This window comes from Crinia signifera, chromosome 4 (genome assembly GCF_055691185.1).
Source record: "Crinia signifera chromosome 4, ASM5569118v1, whole genome shotgun sequence".
In the NCBI taxonomy this organism is placed as follows: domain Eukaryota; kingdom Metazoa; phylum Chordata; class Amphibia; order Anura; family Myobatrachidae; genus Crinia; species Crinia signifera.
Window position 1 is genome coordinate 293291862 of NC_139220.1, and position 20510 is coordinate 293312371.

The following is a 20510-nucleotide window of genomic DNA, read 5'->3' on the forward strand; positions in this document are numbered from 1 at the left end:
CGAGCCAGGTAGGAATCGAACCTACAATCTTCTGATCCGTAGTCAGACGCCTTATCCGTTGCGCCACTGGCCCAGGTGACATACGGTAAGTTTAGTGTCCTATCTGTTTTTGAATCTAGTTTTGGATTTTAGAGTTCTTTTTAGTATATACTGTACAGAATGAATTTGAAAGAGTTACCTATGCACTTGCTCCAGGGCTAGTTTCCTGTTAACATTGCAAGACAATTTTCTTATTACTGCAAAAACATCTTTTCAGTGTGTGATGAACTTGCTAAGCCTCAAGATTTTAATTTCCAGAATTCAGGAATCGATGTCAAATTTGAATTCTTTCAAAAGAATGTTTCAGAGACAAATAAATCAAAGCATGTAAAGATAGCTACACAAAAAGCATTAAAGACAAATTGTGCAAGGGCATTCAAAGAATCTGCTTAATTTCTACAATTGTCCAAACCTTTAAGTAAGAAAGCGACTTATGAGCAAGAAAAAAAACACTAAATGCCGTGACCCGGATTCGAACCGGGGTTGCTGCGGCCACAACGCAGAGTACTAACCACTATACGATCACGGCAACGAAGACGAGCCAGGTAGGAATCGAACCTACAATCTTCTGATCCGTAGTCAGACGCGTTATCCGTTGCGCCACTGGCCCAGGTGACATACGCTAAGTTTAGTGTCCTATCTGTTTTTGAACCTAGTTTTGGATTTTAGAGTTCTTTTAAGTATATACTGTACAGAATGAATTTGAAAGAGTTACCTATGCACTTGCTCCAGGGCTAGTTTCCTGTTAACATTGCAAGACAATTTTCTTATTACTGCAAAAACATCTTTTCAGTGTGTGATGAACTTGCTAAGACAAAGCCTCAAGATTTTAATTTCCAGAATTCAGTAATTGATGTCAAATTTGAATTCTTTCAAAAGAATGTTTCACAGACAAATAAATCAAAGCATGTAAAGATAGCTTCACAAAAAGCATTAAAGACAAATTGTGCAAGTGCATTCAAAGAATCTGCTTAATTTCTAAAATTGTCCAAACCTTGAAGTAAGGAAGCGACCTTTCAGCAGGAAAAAAAACACTAAATGCCGTGACCCGGATACGAACCGGGGTTGCTGCGGCCACAACGCAGAGTACTAACCACTATACGATCAAATAAATCAAAGCATGTAAAGATAGCTTCACAAAAAGCATTAAAGACAAATTGTGCAAGGGCATTCAAAGAATCTGCTTAATTTCTACAATTGTCCAAACCTTTAAGTAAGAAAGCGACTTATGAGCAAGAAAAAAAACACTAAATGCCATGACCCGGATTCGAACCGGGGTTGCTGCGGCCACAACGCAGAGTACTAACCACTATACGATCACGGCAACGAAGACGAGCCAGGTAGGAATCGAACCTACAATCTTCTGATCCGTAGTCAGACGCGTTATCCGTTGCGCCACTGGCCCAGGTGACATACGGTAAGTTTAGTGTCCTATCTGTTTTTGAATCTAGTTTTGGATTTTAGAGTTCTTTTTAGTATATACTGTACAGAATGAATTTGAAAGAGTTACCTATGCACTTGCTCCAGGGCTAGTTTCCTGTTAACATTGCAAGACAATTTTCTTATTACTGCAAAAACATCTTTTCAGTGTGTGATGAACTTGCTAAGACAAAGCCTCAAGATTTTAATTTCCAGAATTCAGTAATTGATGTCAAATTTGAATTCTTTCAAAAGAATGTTTCACAGACAAATAAATCAAAGCATGTAAAGATAGCTTCACAAAAAGCATTAAAGACAAATTGTGCAAGTGCATTCAAAGAATCTGCTTAATTTCTAAAATTGTCCAAACCTTGAAGTAAGGAAGCGACCTTTCAGCAGGAAAAAAAACACTAAATGCCGTGACCCGGATTCGAACCGGGGTTGCTGCGGCCACAACGCAAAGTACTAACCACTATACGATCAAATAAATCAAAGCATGTAAAGATAGCTTCACAAAAAGCATTAAAGACAAATTGTGCAAGGGCATTCAAAGAATCTGCTTAATTTCTACAATTGTCCAAACCTTTAAGTAAGAAAGCGACTTATGAGCAAGAAAAAAAACACTAAATGCCGTGACCCGGATTCGAACCGGGGTTGCTGCGGCCACAACGCAGAGTACTAACCACTATACGATCACGGCAACGAAGACGAGCCAGGTAGGAATCGAACCTACAATCTTCTGATCCGTAGTCAGACGCGTTATCCGTTGCACCACTGGCCCAGGTGACATATGGTAAGTTTAGTGTCCTATCTGTTTTTGAATCTAGTTTTGGATTTTAGAGTTCTTTTTAGTATATACTGTACAGAATGAATTTGAAAGAGTTACCTATGCACTTGCTCCAGGGCTAGTTTCCTGTTAACATTGCAAGACAATTTTCTTATTACTGCAAAAACATCTTTTCAGTGTGTGATGAACTTGCTAAGCCTCAAGATTTTAATTTCCAGAATTCAGGAATCGATGTCAAATTTGAATTCTTTCAAAAGAATGTTTCAGAGACAAATAAATCAAAGCATGTAAAGATAGCTTCACAAAAAGCATTAAAGACAAATTGTGCAAGGGCATTCAAAGAATCTGCTTAATTTCTACAATTGTCCAAACCTTTAAGTAAGAAAGCGACTTATGAGCAAGAAAAAAAACACTAAATGCCGTGACCCGGATTCGAACCGGGGTTGCTGCGGCCACAACGCAGAGTACTAACCACTATACGATCACGGCAACGAAGACGAGCCAGGTAGGAATCGAACCTACAATCTTCTGATCCGTAGTCAGACGCGTTATCCGTTGCGCCACTGGCCCAGGTGACATACGGTAAGTTTAGTGTCCTATCTGTTTTTGAATCTAGTTTTGGATTTTAGAGTTCTTTTTAGTATATACTGTACAGAATGAATTTGAAAGAGTTACCTATGCACTTGCTCCAGGGCTAGTTTCCTGTTAACATTGCAAGACAATTTTCTTATTACTGCAAAAACATCTTTTCAGTGTGTGATGAACTTGCTAAGACAAAGCCTCAAGATTTTAATTTCCAGAATTCAGTAATTGATGTCAAATTTGAATTCTTTCAAAAGAATGTTTCACAGACAAATAAATCAAAGCATGTAAAGATAGCTTCACAAAAAGCATTAAAGACAAATTGTGCAAGTGCATTCAAAGAATCTGCTTAATTTCTAAAATTGTCCAAACCTTGAAGTAAGGAAGCGACCTTTCAGCAGGAAAAAAAACACTAAATGCCGTGACCCGGATACGAACCGGGGTTGCTGCGGCCACAACGCAGAGTACTAACCACTATACGATCAAATAAATCAAAGCATGTAAAGATAGCTTCACAAAAAGCATTAAAGACAAATTGTGCAAGGGCATTCAAAGAATCTGCTTAATTTCTACAATTGTCCAAACCTTTAAGTAAGAAAGCGACTTATGAGCAAGAAAAAAAACACTAAATGCCGTGACCCGGATTCGAACCGGGGTTGCTGCGGCCACAACGCAGAGTACTAACCACTATACGATCACGGCAACGAAGACGAGCCAGGTAGGAATCGAACCTACAATCTTCTGATCCGTAGTCAGACGCGTTATCCTTTGCGCCACTGGCCCAGGTGACATACGGTAAGTTTAGTGTCCTATCTGTTTTTGAATCTAGTTTTGGATTTTAGAGTTCTTTTTAGTATATACTGTACAGAATGAATTTGAAAGAGTTACCTATGCACTTGCTCCAGGGCTAGTTTCCTGTTAACATTGCAAGACAATTTTCTTATTACTGCAAAAACATCTTTTCAGTGTGTGATGAACTTGCTAAGCCTCAAGATTTTAATTTCCAGAATTCAGGAATCGATGTCAAATTTGAATTCTTTCAAAAGAATGTTTCAGAGACAAATAAATCAAAGCATGTAAAGATAGCTTCACAAAAAGCATTAAAGACAAATTGTGCAAGGGCATTCAAAGAATCTGCTTAATTTCTACAATTGTCCAAACCTTTAAGTAAGAAAGCGACTTATGAGCAAGAAAAAAAACACTAAATGCCGTGACCCGGATTCGAACCGGGGTTGCTGCGGCCACAACGCAGAGTACTAACCACTATACGATCACGGCAACGAAGACGAGCCAGGTAGGAATCGAACATACAATCTTCTGATCCGTAGTCAGACGCGTCATCCGTTGCGCCACTGGCCCAGGTGACATACGGTAAGTTTAGTGTCCTATCTGTTTTTGAATCTAGTTTTGGATTTTAGAGTTCTTTTTAGTATATACTGTACAGAATGAATTTGAAAGAGTTACCTATGCACTTGCTCCAGGGCTAGTTTCCTGTTAACATTGCAAGACAATTTTCTTATTACTGCAAAAACATCTTTTCAGTGTGTCATGAACTTGCTAAGCCTCAAGATTTTAATTTCCAGAATTCAGGAATCGATGTCAAATTTGAATTCTTTCAAAAGAATGTTTCAGAGACAAATAAATCAAAGCATGTAAAGATAGCTTCACAAAAAGCATTAAAGACAAATTGTGCAAGGGCATTCAAAGAATCTGCTTAATTTCTACAATTGTCCAAACCTTTAAGTAAGAAAGCGACTTATGAGCAAGAAAAAAAACACTAAATGCCGTGACCCGGATTCGAACCGGGGTTGCTGCGGCCACAACGCAGAGTACTAACCACTATACGATCACGGCAACGAAGACGAGCCAGGTAGGAATCGAACATACAATCTTCTGATCCGTAGTCAGACGCGTTATCCGTTGCGCCACTGGCCCAGGTGACATACGGTAAGTTTAGTGTCCTATCTGTTTTTGAATCTAGTTTTGGATTTTAGAGTTCTTTTTAGTATATACTGTACAGAATGAATTTGAAAGAGTTACCTATGCACTTGCTCCAGGGCTAGTTTCCTGTTAACATTGCAAGACAATTTTCTTATTACTGCAAAAACATCTTTTCAGTGTGTCATGAACTTGCTAAGCCTCAAGATTTTAATTTCCAGAATTCAGGAATCGATGTCAAATTTGAATTCTTTCAAAAGAATGTTTCAGAGACAAATAAATCAAAGCATGTAAAGATAGCTTCACAAAAAGCATTAAAGACAAATTGTGCAAGGGCATTCAAAGAATCTGCTTAATTTCTACAATTGTCCAAACCTTTAAGTAAGAAAGCGACTTATGAGCAAGAAAAAAAACACTAAATGCCGTGACCCGGATTCGAACCGGGGTTGCTGCGGCCACAACGCAGAGTACTAACCACTATACGATCACGGCAACGAAGACGAGCCAGGTAGGAATCGAACATACAGTCTTCTGATCCGTAGTCAGACGCGTTATCCGTTGCGCCACTGGCCCAGGTGACATACGGTAAGTTTAGTGTCCTATCTGTTTTTGAATCTAGTTTTGGATTTTAGAGTTCTTTTTAGTATATACTGTACAGAATGAATTTGAAAGAGTTACCTATGCACTTGCTCCAGGGCTAGTTTCCTGTTAACATTGCAAGACAATTTTCTTATTACTGCAAAAACATCTTTTCAGTGTGTGATGAACTTGCTAAGACAAAGCCTCTAGATTTTAATTTCCAGAATTTAGGAATCGATGTCAAATTTGAATTCTTTCAAAAGAATGTTTCACAGACAAATAAATCAAAGCATGTAAAGATAGCTTCACAAAAAGCATTAAAAACAAATTGTGCAAGGTTATTCAAAGAATCTGCTTAATTTCTACAATTGTCCAAACCTTTAAGTAAGAAAGCGACTTATGAGCAAGAAAAAAAACACTAAATGCCGTGACCCGGATTCGAACCGGGGTTGCTGCGGCCACAACGCAGAGTACTAACCACTATACGATCACGGCAACGAAGACGAGCCAGGTAGGAATCGAACCTACAATCTTCTGATCCGCAGTCAGACACGTTATCCGTTGTGCCACTGGCCCAGGTGACATACGCTAAGTTTAGTGTCCTATCTGTTTTTGAACCTAGTTTTGGATTTTAGAGTTCTTTTAAGTATATACTGTACAGAATGAATTTGAAAGAGTTACCTATGCACTTGCTCCAGGGCTAGTTTCCTGTTAACATTGCAAGACAATTTTCTTATTACTGCAAAAACATCTTTTCAGTGTGTGATGAACTTGCTAAGACAAAGCCTCAAGATTTTAATTTCCAGAATTCAGTAATTGATGTCAAATTTGAATTCTTTCAAAAGAATGTTTCACAGACAAATAAATCAAAGCATGTAAAGATAGCTTCACAAAAAGCATTAAAGACAAATTGTGCAAGTGCATTCAAAGAATCTGCTTAATTTCTAAAATTGTCCAAACCTTGAAGTAAGGAAGCAACCTTTCAGCAGGAAAAAAAACACTAAATGCCGTGACCCGGATTCGAACCGGGGTTGCTGCGGCCACAACGCAGAGTACTAACCACTATACGATCAAATAAATCAAAGCATGTAAAGATAGCTTCACAAAAAGCATTAAAGACAAATTGTGCAAGGGCATTCAAAGAATCTGCTTAATTTCTACAATTGTCCAAACCTTTAAGTAAGAAAGCGATTTATGAGCAAGAAAAAAAACACTAAATGCCGTGACCCGGATTCGAACCGGGGTTGCTGCGGCCACAACGCAGAGTACTAACCACTATACGATCACGGCAACGAAGACGAGCCAGGTAGGAATCGAACCTACAATCTTCTGATCCGTAGTCAGACGCGTTATCCGTTGCGCCACTGGCCCAGGTGACATACGGTAAGTTTAGTGTCCTATCTGTTTTTGAATCTAGTTTTGGATTTTAGAGTTCTTTTTAGTATATACTGTACAGAATGAATTTGAAAGAGTTACCTATGCACTTGCTCCAGGGCTAGTTTCCTGTTAACATTGCAAGACAATTTTCTTATTACTGCAAAAACATCTTTTCAGTGTGTGATGAACTTGCTAAGCCTCAAGATTTTAATTTCCAGAATTCAGGAATCGATGTCAAATTTGAATTCTTTCAAAAGAATGTTTCAGAGACAAATAAATCAAAGCATGTAAAGATAGCTTCACAAAAAGCATTAAAGACAAATTGTGCAAGGGCATTCAAAGAATCTGCTTAATTTCTACAATTGTCCAAACCTTTAAGTAAGAAAGCGACTTATGAGCAAGAAAAAAAACACTAAATGCCATGACCCGGATTCGAACCGGGGTTGCTGCGGCCACAACGCAGAGTACTAACCACTATACGATCACGGCAACGAAGACGAGCCAGGTAGGAATCGAACCTACAATCTTCTGATCCGTAGTCAGACGCGTTATCCGTTGCGCCACTGGCCCAGGTGACATACGGTAAGTTTAGTGTCCTATCTGTTTTTGAATCTAGTTTTGGATTTTAGAGTTCTTTTTAGTATATACTGTACAGAATGAATTTGAAAGAGTTACCTATGCACTTGCTCCAGGGCTAGTTTCCTGTTAACATTGCAAGACAATTTTCTTATTACTGCAAAAACATCTTTTCAGTGTGTGATGAACTTGCTAAGCCTCAAGATTTTAATTTCCAGAATTCAGGAATCGATGTCAAATTTGAATTCTTTCAAAAGAATGTTTCAGGGACAAATAAATCAAAGCATGTAAAGATAGCTACACAAAAAGCATTAAAGACAAATTGTGCAAGGGCATTCAAAGAATCTGCTTAATTTCTACAATTGTCCAAACCTTTAAGTAAGAAAGCGACTTATGAGCAAGAAAAAAAACACTAAATGCCGTGACCCGGATTCGAACCGGGGTTGCTGCGGCCACAACGCAGAGTACTAACCACTATACGATCACGGCAACGAAGACGAGCCAGGTAGGAATCGAACCTACAATCTTCTGATCCGTAGTCAGACGCGTTATCCGTTGCGCCACTGGCCCAGGTGACATGCGGAAAGTTTAGTGTCCTATCTGTTTTTGAATCTAGTTTTGGATTTTAGAGTTCTTTTTAGTATATACTGTACAGAATGAATTTGAAAGAGTTACCTATGCACTTGCTCCAGGGCTAGTTTCCTGTTAACATTGCCAAACAATTTTCTTATTACTGCAAAAACATCTTTTCAGTGTGTGATGAACTTGCTAAGACAAAGCCTCAAGATTTTAATTTCCAGAATTCAGTAATTGATGTCAAATTTGAATTCTTTCAAAAGAATGTTTCACAGACAAATAAAATAAAGGATGTAAAGATAGCTTCACAAAAAGCATTAAAGACAAATTGTGCAAGTGCATTCAAAGAATCTGCTTAATTTCTAAAATTGTCCAAACCTTGAAGTAAGAAAGCGACCTTTCAGCAGGAAAAAAAACACTAAATGCCGTGACCCGGATTCGAACCGGGGTTGCTGCGGCCACAACGCAGAGTACTAACCACTATACGATCACGGCAACGAAGACGAGCCAGGTAGGAATCGAATCTACAATCTTCTGATCCGTAGTCAGACGCTTTATCCGTTGCGCCACTGGCCCAGGTGACATATGGTAAGTTTAGTGTCCTATCTGTTTTTGAATCTAGTTTTGGATTTTAGAGTTCTTTTTAGTATATACTGTACAGAATGAATTTGAAAGAGTTACCTATGCACTTGCTCCAGGGCTAGTTTCCTGTTAACATTGCAAGACAATTTTCTTATTACTGCAAAAACATCTTTTCAGTGTGTGATGAACTTGCTAAGACAAAGCCTCAAGATTTTAATTTCCAGAATTCAGTAATTGATGTCAAATTTGAATTCTTTCAAAAGAATGTTTCAAAGACAAATAAATCAAAGCACGTAAAGATAGCTTCACAAAAAGCATTAAAGACAAATTGTGCAAGGGCATTCAAAGAATCTGCTTAATTTCTACAATTGTCCAAACCTTTAAGTAAGAAAGCGACTTATGAGCAAGAAAAAAAACACTAAATGCCGTGACCCGGATTCGAACCGGGGTTGCTGCGGCCACAACGCAGAGTACTAACCACTATACGATCACGGCAACGAAGACGAGCCAGGTAGGAATCGAACCTACAATCTTCTGATCCGTAGTCAGACGCGTTATCCGTTGCGCCACTGGCCCAGGTGACATACGCTAAGTTTAGTGTCCTATCTGTTTTTGAACCTAGTTTTGGATTTTAGAGTTCTTTTAAGTATATACTGTACAGAATGAATTTGAAAGAGTTACCTATGCACTTGCTCCAGGGCTAGTTTCCTGTTAACATTGCAAGACAATTTTCTTATTACTGCAAAAACATCTTTTCAGTGTGTGATGAACTTGCTAAGACAAAGCCTCAAGATTTTAATTTCCAGAATTCAGTAATTGATGTCAAATTTGAATTCTTTCAAAAGAATGTTTCACAGACAAATAAATCAAAGCATGTAAAGATAGCTTCACAAAAAGCATTAAAGACAAATTGTGCAACACTTCCGGTTCCGGCGTTATGGAGTAAGGAGCTCCTTCTCCCCGCTCCGTCTCCCGCCGCCTAAAAGACATAGTTAATCGGCTCCAAGAGCCTCGCAATCTCCCCCTGCACTCACCCCAGGACCCGCGCTATCATCCGCAGTATGGAGCGCAGCCCGCAGCAGACATCTCAGCCGGCGCACTATGCGTCCCAGCCACCCCAGCAAGCACGCGCTGAGAGGAGGAGGACGGCGGGGGATATGACGCCCGCAGACCATGGAGAGAGAGAACTCCCAGCTCAAAAAAAGGCTGCTGGTGGAGAGTGGGACCCCAGGAGCCAAGTAAGTCACGGCTCAGAAGCCCCTGTAACCTACAGGGAAGTGGTAGAAGCCATTCATGCAGCAATGACGCCATTACTCACTAAAGCAGTAGCAGACATTACTCAGCAAATCCAGCAACTGTCACATAGAGTTACTGTTAATGAACAGCAACTGGGGGCCATCACCCATGATATGTCTGATGTACAAAGGGACATAAAAAGGCTGACCACTGACAACTATCAGCTATGGAACAAAGTAGAGGACCTGGAAAACCGTTCTCGCAGGAACAACATTAGACTGGTGGGCCTGCCTGAATCACTGAAAGGCCCGTCGCTTGATAATTTCATAAGAAACACCCTACCCAATATACTTCAGATCGACGCAGCTTGTAAAGATTTGGTGGTAGAAAGAGCACACAGAGTGGGCCCACCCCCCACCCCGTCCAGACCACGCCCCAGAGTAGTGCTATTCAAGTGCTTGAATTACCTCCACAAAGTGGAAATATGGTCAGCATCTAGAAGAGTGAAAGACCTAACGTGGGAAGGCCATAAACTTCACATCTTTCAGGATTACTCAGCAGAGTTATCCAAAGCCCGCAAAGCCTTCTCGCCGATATGTTCGCAGTTAGCAGCTGAAGGCCGGAAATTTGGTCTCCTCTACCCTGCCAAACTTCGAATTTATGATGGTTCATCCTTCAAGGAATTCACCAACTCACGTGACGCTGCAGCCTACCTGAAGGAGCTAGCCCATGCAGCCGCTGCTGATATAACGGATAGAGTTCCCTGAAATACCGCTTCTCCATTTCCTTGAACCCAACAACCACAGAAACCACAGCCAAACACCGTTATGCTTATATGTTTACCGGAACGGGATGATCCTCCCCATCTTATTCACTTCTCTCCCCCCCCCCCCTCCCTCTCCCTCGCTCTTGGGAAAATCCTCAGTGGTCACAGAAGTCATAGACGTTACAAAAACATTGGTACTCCGCCTGCACATATACGACTTCGCAGCATACAGTAACCGAACTTATGCTTTTATCACTTTTAAAAATCTGAAGAACCGGACGAGGGCATATGGTTTGGACTAAAACCCGGAACATTCCTGGATCTCATCCCTTGCCCCTCCTCATGCTCAATATAATATCAATGTTATGGACCAGGGCGTCCTCTATCCCACTTTGCCGGGATTTATATATTGTTAGGATCTCAATCCCTGAGTGTCACCTCTCTACCCTTTCCCTCTCTTGCCCAGCTCTCCCTCCACCCCCTCCCCTCCCCACTCCCCCCCCCCCTACCCCACTACACTCTACAGGCGGAGTGACGGAGCCGGAGGCCGGTTATAGGAAAGTTGTTAATTAATGTTATTGGTTGACGGAAGTTTAGCCTGGGAGGAATTTCCCCCAAGGCATTGTGATTCTGAGACCAGTCCTCCCGAACTTATTAGGTTAAGTTTAAGTTTCTTTCTTTCTCTCTTCCTTCCCCTCTTTCTTTTCTCCATCTTTTTCTCCTCTATCCCTCTCATCACCCTGTCACTCCATAACCCCCTTCCCCCCCTCAGTTATTCAACTGCCAAGCATACCTTGATGTTTTTGTTGTTACAGGTTGCTCTAAGTCTAAAATTGTATAGTACCAATCTGATATGGCAGGGGGTCACAAGGTGTCGCTACACTACCCGACTGGGCCATGCCTGATTTGTCCATATGCACATGGAACGTAGGGGGAATAAACTCCCCAGCTAAACGCAGGAAAATTTTAATGTACTTGTCAAAAAGTAATGTGGATGTGGCCTTATTGCAGGAGACTCATCTGACAGCCCCTGAGACCAAGAAGTTGCAGATGCTAGGATGGTCGTGGTTGCGGCATCATCATTTACATCAAAAGCGCGAGGAGTGGTAACCCTGGCCAAGAGATCTCTCCCCTTAGAGGTGGTAGGGACAGTCACAGACACCGAAGGAAGGTATGTGTTGTCATCTGTCTGCATTGCTGGAATAACCTATACACTGATGAACGTATACGCCCCCACCCCTTACTCCAAATCATTTATGAGATCCCTTATAGCCACACTTTCCCCATATATGAATCAAAATCTCATAATTGGCGGAGATTTCAATCTTGTCACCTCCCCCGTACTTGACAGATCAAATGCGAAGGCCAAACTCCCCCCACTACCCAAGTTAGGCATACAATTTTTACAGGATTCACTTCAGATTATAGATACGTGGAGGGCCCACCATCCCCTGGACAGGGACTATACATGCCTGTCAGCGGCCCACGGTTCCTTATCACGAATTGATTACATTTTTATGTCAGATACCATCTTCCCCTTCTCCACCAGGTCAGACATTGCCCCAATAACCCTCTCAGACCATGCCATGGTTAACACGCATATTCACATATCAGACAGCGATGGGAGGAACAAAATTTGGAGATTCCCAACCAGGTTCTGTAAATCATCCAAATTCCAAGAACTATTACACAAGGAAATTCAACAATACACAACTCAGAATGAGGAGATGGCAAACCTCAACCCAGCCTTATTCTGGATGGCCCTAAAGCCAGTAATACGAGGATGTATCATCTCCTACACAGCGGCCACCAATAAACACTATTCCACACGATACCGAACACTTCAAAATGACCTGACAGTAGCATTCCAAAATTATAAAACCTCCCCTTCCCCAAGTCTGAAGCAGACTTACTTATTGGCCAAAACACATTTTGAGGAATACCTGGCGGATATGGGTGACAGATATCTCTTCACAGTGAATTATAAATTTCACCGCTTCGGGAACAAGACAGGCACCCTTTTATCCAATCTTCTTAAAGGCTCACGTAAACCCGCAGTTGTACAACCACTACGCACAGACAGTGGCACACTTACACAATCGAACGAACAGATAGCCCAAACAATGCACCAGTTTTACCAACAGCTATATTCATCCTCTATATCTCCTAATGATACGCCCAATTCACCCCTAACAGACATCCCCCAACCCCCCACACACGTTTGGGACAGCCTTGTATATCCCTCTCTGACAGAGATCATGTCCGACTCGCTGGAGGCAAGCATCTCTGAGGATGAGGTAGAGGCTGCGATTAAGGGTCTGAAACCTAACAAGCCCCAGGCCCAGACGGATTTAGTGGTGACTTCTACAAAACCTTGCAACCTATGCTAGTACCTATTCTGACAAAAGCTTTTAACGCCATTCTTAATAATTCAACCCCCCCACTGCACTTCAATTCGGCTATACTAAAAATACTCCCCAAACCAGACAGGGACTTGTCACTCCCAGGCTCCTACAGGCCCATTTCCCTTCTAAACCAAGATTATAAACTGCTGGCAAAAATAATGGCTAGGAGACTTAAACCAATCCTTCCCTCAATAATTCACCCCGATCAAACGGGCTTTATAACAGGACGCCACTCTGTGGTAAATGTCAGGAAGGTAGTGGCAGCATTGGCAGCACATAACTCCCCGTCTTCACCCACTCAAGGAGCAATACTCTCACTTGATGCCGAAAAGGCATTCGATCTCATAGAATGGCCACATCTATATGACTCCCTCTGCAAATTTCATTTTCCCACTCAATTTATAAAACTCATTCAATTATTATACTACAAACCCCAAACGCAAATCGCTTGCAATGGACATCTCTCAAACCCATTTGAAATTGAGAAAGGAACAAGGCAAGGTTGCCCACTGTCACCAATGTTGTTTGCCATTGCCCTAGAGCCATTGGCCATGATGCTGAGGGCGTCAACAGACTATAAAGGGGTACGGATCGGCAGCGCAGAGCTGAAAATTGCTCTGTTTGCCGATGATATGCTCCTCTTTGCATCAAATCCACTAGACTCAATCCCGGAAATTTTAAGGCTAATTAAGATATTTGGAAGTAAGGCAGGTTACAAAATAAATGTGACCAAGTCGGAGCTCCTCCCCCTTAACCTCTCGCCTGAAATCACCACAAATATAGCATCCTCTACGCACATTAAGATCACCCAAAATCACTTTAAGTATCTAGGAATACAGATCCCCCCTAAAGCTTCCAACCTGTACGGGCTAAACTTCTCTAGGATAATCAGGGATATCACAACAAAATTAGAAGGATGGGCAGACCTCCCCCTATCACTACTAGGCCGCATTGCAGTAGTCAAGGCTATTATCTTCCCCAAGATTTTTTACATTATGCAGCTCCTACCATTCCTGATAACAAAAAAAGATAACCAAATGTGAGGTTATCAGATTCACTGTAAATCTGTAATTACTATATTTTATTAGGTGTAGTAATTAATGTACTATTTTAGTCCGTCGGTACCCTCTTGTTCTCCATATATGTCTATATACTCCCTATATGTGTGTGTAGTTCCAGATCATATATTATTAGGCTGTATAATCCCACCTCAAATGTAATGTCTGTATTTCCCAGGACTTTATTCATGTAAGCATTGTACCATTGGCAATCTCCCCAGGGGGGTTTACAATTCTTTGTAAACCTCTGGGCTCTAGCAGACTTTGTGGAACCGGCCACCACAGGGGGTGATCAGCCCATAATGTAATCAGCCGATTATTGTTCCTGCTGTTTACATGAGGGGGATAGCTGAAGGACAATCACCACAGGGGGTGATCAAATTCCCCTACTATCAACAGGAGGGTTGTCCACAGGGGGTGACCACCACATAATGTAATCAGACTGTGTTTTATATCTTGGGTTGACTCTGCTATGCATATCTTGGCCACTTCCAGACTTTCTGGAACCGACCCCAGCAGGGGGCAGAAGCAGATGGGCAGCAGCAGTACCTGGGAGGGGGGATAAACCTGACTTGAATCCACCAATAGGGATTGAGTGCAAGCCCACTGATGGTATGGAGAAGCGTGGGAATTGGAAGTTTTTAAAATGACTCGCACACAAGCCAGGAAAGAGAATTTGATGGACTGTCCTGGACTAAGAGGTTATGCTCTGTCTAGGTATCGTGTGGATTTATATGCTATCACTGCTGTGGGGATTAAGTGATAGTTTGCCCTGTGGAACTGATCTGGGACTGTGACTATACAAGGACTGTCTGTTTGGGCCTGCTACCTGAATATCTTTCTACTCTGCAATTTACCTTTGCCACTGTTTATTGTCTATTTGTGCGTGCTGTGGAAAATAAACCATATTTTGGTTTCATCTGCTCGGTGTCTGAGTGATTGAGGAACTCGTACCCTCACATTTGGCGGCAGCGACAGTGGGATCATTCAGACACCAACCATCGAGCACAGAAAGCACAGAGAACAGAGGATCAGACCATATGTAAGGAAACGGAAAATGCAATAAGGTGATGTTCAGCAAGTGAGCAGGTGTCAGTCCTGTGAAAGGGAAAATGTTTCCAAGGAAAGAAAATCGATGCCTCAAGACCCCTGTAGCAGAGGAGCTCAGGGATGGAGGTTCTTCAGTGTATCGGCAGGCTGGGAAGCCGAATCTGTTATTTATTGTCAGTAAAATGCAGTATATCTGGAAGTACTGGGAAGACGCTCAGCAGATGGTCAGCGGGTGGAGAGTATCCAGCATACAGGACAAAGTGTGTTACCTGGGGGATGCATTCCTGCACTGTAAAGGTGAGGCCACTTCTTGGAATCTGCTAGGAGAGCCAGAGTTTGTAGAATTTACAGAGGAAGTGATTGCTACAGTTACCCAGATGCTACAAAGAGGACAATATTCTGAGGCTGAAGGACAAGTCCAGAATAAATTGATGCCCCAGATAGAACCAGAGGAAAGGTCTAGAAGGGGGCTACTGCAATCTGGGCAGACAACCGAGGGGTCTGCCACAGAATTAATTGTTACCGCAAGAGAAGGGTCGTTGTCAGGGGGGCCCCTAACTGCCCTTGAAGAAATGAGTATGGAGGAGCTGATAGCAGAAGGTCAGCTGCGAGGTATACCCATCCAATCCTGCACTCGCGGGGAAATCCTTCAGCAGATCCTTCACGATCAGGGAGATCCTACAAATGCATTTGCTGATTATCGAGCCTGGATCCTCCATTTCGGTGCACAGTTGAGTGTGTGGGAACAATTGCAGTGTCTGGAGGAGTGCTTCGTGGTGGCAGAGGAAGAGGCGATTGATCGGGGGCTCCTGGATACCCCAGCATGGCAAGATCAGTGTCGCAGGGGGCGTGATGAAAGGCACCGTTTGCAATTGCTTCTCCCCCATCCTAGGGAGGAAGCTGCTCAGTGTTCTCTGCAGGGGGAGGTTATCCCCAACGTGAAGGAAGTGAGGCCTCTGAGCCAGGCACCCCGGGAGGAGCTGCACTACTGCTTCCCTTTTGCTGAGGTGGGAGATGCAGAGCTATTATCCTGCTGCCAGGGGATCTATGAGGACTGCGTCCAAGAAGAGATCGCCGTGGTTAGAGGAGTATCCGACAACATCCAGGCCACCAGCCCACCAGTCACAGATGACGTCGTGTTTCGGGCTGCCCAGCATACTCAGCTGGGGAAGGAGGCTATCGCGGAGAAGGAGGTGTGCGCAGAAGTAGCTGCAGGTGAGCATCTGGCTTTTAAGGGGACAGAGCTGACACAGCCTGTCCTGCAGCCACCAGCGGAATTGTTTGTGATGGAGGGTCCCTCCTCAGCCCTGGACATTGAGACCAAATGCTGGACTGAAATGTGCCATGCCCCTAGTTTTGGTTTGGGGGAGGAAGGACATGACGGGGTGGTGGAAGTGCCAGGGCCAGAGCCCCTATATTGGCCTGCTGTTTGGCCCCTGTTCCTTGGGCAAGAGGGGGAGGTGGAAAGTGGTCCCTGCCCCATTGTGCCCGAGGCAAAAGTATTAGTAGGTTACAATGTTGCAGAGGGGGGGTACCCAGAATCCGAAGAAGAGGAATTGCTACAGCCCTTGTTAGTTCCAATGTATGACTTAGACTGTAATCATGCCCTTGCTGGTTCTGCAAACCAGCCGCCTTTTACAAGATGGGTTTGGTATGATGTCACCCTGTGGGACTCAGGTGGTATATCCAAACCCCAGATTCTCGGCTCTGCATCCCGCTATTCCAGGTTGTTATTGGTTCCTGAACAGCTGGGTACCGGGACTACAATAGTAGGGGAAGGAATGTGAGGTTATCAGATTCACTGTAAATCTGTAATTACTATATTTTATTAGGTGTAGTAATTAATGTACTATTTTAGTCCGTCGGTACCCTCTTGTTCTCCATATATGTCTATATACTCCCTATATGTGTGTGTAGTTCCAGATCATATATTATTAGGCTGTATAATCCCACCTCAAATGTAATGTCTGTATTTCCCAGGACTTTATTCATGTAAGCATTGTACCATTGGCAATCTCCCCAGGGGGGTTTACAATTCTTTGTAAACCTCTGGGCTCTAGCAGACTTTGTGGAACCGGCCACCACAGGGGGTGATCAGCCCATAATGTAATCAGCCGATTATTGTTCCTGCTGTTTACATGAGGGGGATAGCTGAAGGACAATCACCACAGGGGGTGATCAAATTCCCCTACTATCAACAGGAGGGTTGTCCACAGGGGGTGACCACCACATAATGTAATCAGACTGTGTTTTATATCTTGGGTTGACTCTGCTATGCATATCTTGGCCACTTCCAGACTTTCTGGAACCGACCCCAGCAGGGGGCAGAAGCAGATGGGCAGCAGCAGTACCTGGGAGGGGGGATAAACCTGACTTGAATCCACCAATAGGGATTGAGTGCAAGCCCACTGATGGTATGGAGAAGCGTGGGAATTGGAAGTTTTTAAAATGACTCGCACACAAGCCAGGAAAGAGAATTTGATGGACTGTCCTGGACTAAGAGGTTATGCTCTGTCTAGGTATCGTGTGGATTTATATGCTATCACTGCTGTGGGGATTAAGTGATAGTTTGCCCTGTGGAACTGATCTGGGACTGTGACTATACAAGGACTGTCTGTTTGGGCCTGCTACCTGAATATCTTTCTACTCTGCAATTTACCTTTGCCACTGTTTATTGTCTATTTGTGCGTGCTGTGGAAAATAAACCATATTTTGGTTTCATCTGCTCGGTGTCTGAGTGATTGAGGAACTCGTACCCTCACACCAAACACTTAGGAAAGCGATGTTAAAATTTGTATGGCAGGGGAAAAAACCCAAAATAGCGTTCTCTAAACTAGCAATGTCCAAACAGGAAGGGGGCGCAGGGCTACCAGACATACACTCATACTCTATAGCTGTCCTGATGAGACATGCCGCTGACTGGCTTTTAGGACAGAACAAATATACCGACCTATCGTTCGATTGGAGCGTCTTTCACCCATATTCGCCAGGAGCACTGCTTCACACAAAGAAAAATCTCATTCCGCCAGATATCTTCCAACACCCCCTATTTCACGACACATACACTGCTTGGCTCCTTCTCAATAAAAAATTAAAGGGAACTCCTTCAGCTACTCCATACGTCACACTATGGGGAAACCCCTCCTTCGCACACTCATTACAAAATACAAAATTCACACAGTGGAGAGAGAAAGGCCTATCTTCGGCCAATCAAATTTTTGACCCAGGAGGCAGATCGCTACTTACATTTCAAGACCTAAAAGACAAATACTCCCTACAAAACTCCAACTTCTTTATGTTCTTACAAACAAGACATTATATTCAATCACTAAACTTATGCCTAACCCCACAGACAAAAGCTCATGATATTCTTCAACTCCTCAAAAGATGGGAGACCCAAGCCTATAAACTTAAACATGTATATTCACTTATAATTAACATCCCATCTACCCCACATATAGCCAAGCTTGCAGACAGATGGCAACATGATTTAGGGGGTAACATCACGGGAGACGAATTGATGGAGAACTTCACCGCCGCTATGAAGTCTCTCCACTCGGCATATCTACAGGAGGTCCATCTGCGAACGATCCATAGGGCCTATATGCCTCCCAGTGTCAGGGCCCATTTCATCCCGGAAGACGAAGGGAGATGCACGAAATGTGGGAAAGTCTCAGCGTCCCTAATGCACTGCTTTTGGGACTGCCCCAAGATTAGAAGATTTTGGAACAAAATTTTTGCTTTTATAAACTCTAAACTGTGCCTTATGGTGACTCCCAACGCCGCGGCCTGCGTTTGCTTGAGGTTCGGGGGCTGGTTAGATGAGTCTCAACGAGAGGATTTTGGCCCTCTACTCACCATTCTATTCACTATCTCAAAAAAACTAATCCTTAAGCATTGGACGGTCAGGTCTGGTCCCTTGATCAGCGACATGCATAGAATGACCCTGCAACAATTGTATTACGACCGTAAATATCTTTACTCAACCTTTAAGAATGGGGACTCTAGATTCCGTAAGAAATGGGGACTCTATATCTCCACTCTAGATGCAGATACCCAGTCAAAAATCTATTAGTTCTCTGAACATCAATCATGGTCCCTACTTAGAGGAACTACTCAACAACTGATGACCTTAAGATAAATTAATCTGGAACATAATACTAACAGATGGATACCCACTGCGTTCGATTAGACAGACTGAGATCAGACTTTACCGGGCAATACACCCCACCCTAATAGAGGCCAAGTTACCCTTGTTGACCCCCGCCGAAGGAAATATACCTGGAAGCAGCGCCGAGACATATATTAGCAAAGCAGAAGAATGTTCATCTCCCCCCCCCCCTCTTCATCCACTTCTTTTTCCTCTTCTCCCTTCTCTTTCCTTTCCCTTAGCTATTCAATACATAAGTAGTTTTGGTTAGACAGGTAGTCTGGTGTTATAGCTTAACTTTATGTGCACTTATTGTCTGTAATGAAGGGGAAAGTCGTGATAAACTTCGTTTTCTAGCTCTAGGAGAGAGCTCTTTTTGTAAACATAATCTTTCATAGATCCGAAGGTTCACGACCTGACCCACATCCATGTCTCTCATATGTTGCACTTAAGACTTAATTGCAAATATTGTCAAAAGAAACCGTTTTCACTTTTGTACTACTGAATGTTGAACAACTCATTGTAAAATTCAATAAAAATGTTTATTCAAAAAAAAAAAAAAAAAAGACAAATTGTGCAAGTGCATTCAAAGAATCTGCTTAATTTCTAAAATTGTCCAAACCTTGAAGTAAGGAAGCGACCTTTCAGCAGGAAAAAAAACAGTAAATGCCGTGACCCGGATTCGAACCGGGGTTGCTGCGGCCACAACGCAGAGTACTAACCACTATACGATCAAATAAATCAAAGCATGTAAAGATAGCTTCACAAAAAGCATTAAAAACAAATTGTGCAAGGTTATTCAAAGAATCTGCTTAATTTCTACAATTGTCCAAACCTTTAAGTAAGAAAGCGACTTATGAGCAAGAAAAAAAACACTAAATGCCGTGACCCGGATTCGAACCGGGGTTGCTGCGGCCACAACGCAGAGTACTAACCACTATACGATCACGGCAACGAAGACGAGCCAGGTAGGAATCGAACCTACAATCTTCTGATCCGTAGTCAGACGCGTTATCCGTTGCGCCACTGGCCCAGGTGACATACGCTAAGTTTAGTGTCCTATCTGTTTTTGAACCTAGTTTTGGATTTTAGAGTTCTTTTAAGTATATACTGTACAGAATGAATTTGAAAGAGTTACCTATGCACTTGCTCCAGGGCTAGTTTCCTGTTAACATTGCAAGACAATTTTCTTATTACTGCAAAAACATCTTTTCAGTGTGTGATGAACTTGCTAAGACAAAGCCTCAAGATTTTAATTTCCAGAATTCAGTAATTGATGTCAAATTTGAATTCTTTCAAAAGAATGTTTCACAGATAAATAAATCAAAGCATGTAAAGATAGCTTCACAAAAAGCATTAAAGACAAATTGTGCAAGTGCATTCAAAGAAT

The 20510-nt window shown here is 42.5% G+C and overlaps 29 non-coding genes across 29 annotated transcripts; all 29 read right to left on the minus strand.

Moving 5' to 3' along the window:
* TRNAR-ACG (transfer RNA arginine (anticodon ACG)) lies at positions 1–73 on the minus strand. Its single transcript has one exon. It is a non-coding gene; the product is annotated as a tRNA-Arg (tRNA).
* A 423-nt stretch (positions 74–496) lies between these two features.
* Positions 497–568, minus strand: TRNAH-GUG (transfer RNA histidin (anticodon GUG)). Its single transcript has one exon. It is a non-coding gene; the product is annotated as a tRNA-His (tRNA).
* Positions 569–576: 8 nt separating this feature from the next.
* Positions 577–649, minus strand: TRNAR-ACG (transfer RNA arginine (anticodon ACG)). The gene has a single exon. It is a non-coding gene; the product is annotated as a tRNA-Arg (tRNA).
* A 642-nt stretch (positions 650–1291) lies between these two features.
* On the minus strand, positions 1292–1363 carry TRNAH-GUG (transfer RNA histidin (anticodon GUG)). Its single transcript has one exon. It is a non-coding gene; the product is annotated as a tRNA-His (tRNA).
* An 8-nt stretch (positions 1364–1371) lies between these two features.
* On the minus strand, positions 1372–1444 carry TRNAR-ACG (transfer RNA arginine (anticodon ACG)). Its single transcript has one exon. It is a non-coding gene; the product is annotated as a tRNA-Arg (tRNA).
* Positions 1445–2086: 642 nt separating this feature from the next.
* Positions 2087–2158, minus strand: TRNAH-GUG (transfer RNA histidin (anticodon GUG)). The gene has a single exon. It is a non-coding gene; the product is annotated as a tRNA-His (tRNA).
* An 8-nt stretch (positions 2159–2166) lies between these two features.
* TRNAR-ACG (transfer RNA arginine (anticodon ACG)) lies at positions 2167–2239 on the minus strand. Its single transcript has one exon. It is a non-coding gene; the product is annotated as a tRNA-Arg (tRNA).
* Positions 2240–2662: 423 nt separating this feature from the next.
* Positions 2663–2734, minus strand: TRNAH-GUG (transfer RNA histidin (anticodon GUG)). Its single transcript has one exon. It is a non-coding gene; the product is annotated as a tRNA-His (tRNA).
* Positions 2735–2742: 8 nt separating this feature from the next.
* TRNAR-ACG (transfer RNA arginine (anticodon ACG)) lies at positions 2743–2815 on the minus strand. The gene has a single exon. It is a non-coding gene; the product is annotated as a tRNA-Arg (tRNA).
* Positions 2816–3457: 642 nt separating this feature from the next.
* Positions 3458–3529, minus strand: TRNAH-GUG (transfer RNA histidin (anticodon GUG)). Its single transcript has one exon. It is a non-coding gene; the product is annotated as a tRNA-His (tRNA).
* Positions 3530–3537: 8 nt separating this feature from the next.
* TRNAR-ACG (transfer RNA arginine (anticodon ACG)) lies at positions 3538–3610 on the minus strand. Its single transcript has one exon. It is a non-coding gene; the product is annotated as a tRNA-Arg (tRNA).
* A 423-nt stretch (positions 3611–4033) lies between these two features.
* TRNAH-GUG (transfer RNA histidin (anticodon GUG)) lies at positions 4034–4105 on the minus strand. Its single transcript has one exon. It is a non-coding gene; the product is annotated as a tRNA-His (tRNA).
* Positions 4106–4609: 504 nt separating this feature from the next.
* TRNAH-GUG (transfer RNA histidin (anticodon GUG)) lies at positions 4610–4681 on the minus strand. Its single transcript has one exon. It is a non-coding gene; the product is annotated as a tRNA-His (tRNA).
* Positions 4682–4689: 8 nt separating this feature from the next.
* Positions 4690–4762, minus strand: TRNAR-ACG (transfer RNA arginine (anticodon ACG)). Its single transcript has one exon. It is a non-coding gene; the product is annotated as a tRNA-Arg (tRNA).
* Positions 4763–5185: 423 nt separating this feature from the next.
* Positions 5186–5257, minus strand: TRNAH-GUG (transfer RNA histidin (anticodon GUG)). Its single transcript has one exon. It is a non-coding gene; the product is annotated as a tRNA-His (tRNA).
* Positions 5258–5265: 8 nt separating this feature from the next.
* Positions 5266–5338, minus strand: TRNAR-ACG (transfer RNA arginine (anticodon ACG)). Its single transcript has one exon. It is a non-coding gene; the product is annotated as a tRNA-Arg (tRNA).
* Positions 5339–5767: 429 nt separating this feature from the next.
* On the minus strand, positions 5768–5839 carry TRNAH-GUG (transfer RNA histidin (anticodon GUG)). Its single transcript has one exon. It is a non-coding gene; the product is annotated as a tRNA-His (tRNA).
* An 8-nt stretch (positions 5840–5847) lies between these two features.
* Positions 5848–5920, minus strand: TRNAR-GCG (transfer RNA arginine (anticodon GCG)). The gene has a single exon. It is a non-coding gene; the product is annotated as a tRNA-Arg (tRNA).
* A 642-nt stretch (positions 5921–6562) lies between these two features.
* Positions 6563–6634, minus strand: TRNAH-GUG (transfer RNA histidin (anticodon GUG)). Its single transcript has one exon. It is a non-coding gene; the product is annotated as a tRNA-His (tRNA).
* Positions 6635–6642: 8 nt separating this feature from the next.
* Positions 6643–6715, minus strand: TRNAR-ACG (transfer RNA arginine (anticodon ACG)). Its single transcript has one exon. It is a non-coding gene; the product is annotated as a tRNA-Arg (tRNA).
* A 423-nt stretch (positions 6716–7138) lies between these two features.
* TRNAH-GUG (transfer RNA histidin (anticodon GUG)) lies at positions 7139–7210 on the minus strand. The gene has a single exon. It is a non-coding gene; the product is annotated as a tRNA-His (tRNA).
* An 8-nt stretch (positions 7211–7218) lies between these two features.
* On the minus strand, positions 7219–7291 carry TRNAR-ACG (transfer RNA arginine (anticodon ACG)). Its single transcript has one exon. It is a non-coding gene; the product is annotated as a tRNA-Arg (tRNA).
* A 423-nt stretch (positions 7292–7714) lies between these two features.
* On the minus strand, positions 7715–7786 carry TRNAH-GUG (transfer RNA histidin (anticodon GUG)). The gene has a single exon. It is a non-coding gene; the product is annotated as a tRNA-His (tRNA).
* Positions 7787–7794: 8 nt separating this feature from the next.
* TRNAR-ACG (transfer RNA arginine (anticodon ACG)) lies at positions 7795–7867 on the minus strand. The gene has a single exon. It is a non-coding gene; the product is annotated as a tRNA-Arg (tRNA).
* Positions 7868–8296: 429 nt separating this feature from the next.
* On the minus strand, positions 8297–8368 carry TRNAH-GUG (transfer RNA histidin (anticodon GUG)). Its single transcript has one exon. It is a non-coding gene; the product is annotated as a tRNA-His (tRNA).
* A 510-nt stretch (positions 8369–8878) lies between these two features.
* Positions 8879–8950, minus strand: TRNAH-GUG (transfer RNA histidin (anticodon GUG)). The gene has a single exon. It is a non-coding gene; the product is annotated as a tRNA-His (tRNA).
* Positions 8951–8958: 8 nt separating this feature from the next.
* TRNAR-ACG (transfer RNA arginine (anticodon ACG)) lies at positions 8959–9031 on the minus strand. The gene has a single exon. It is a non-coding gene; the product is annotated as a tRNA-Arg (tRNA).
* Positions 9032–20000: 10969 nt separating this feature from the next.
* TRNAH-GUG (transfer RNA histidin (anticodon GUG)) lies at positions 20001–20072 on the minus strand. Its single transcript has one exon. It is a non-coding gene; the product is annotated as a tRNA-His (tRNA).
* Positions 20073–20080: 8 nt separating this feature from the next.
* On the minus strand, positions 20081–20153 carry TRNAR-ACG (transfer RNA arginine (anticodon ACG)). Its single transcript has one exon. It is a non-coding gene; the product is annotated as a tRNA-Arg (tRNA).
* Positions 20154–20510: the final 357 nt, after the last annotated feature.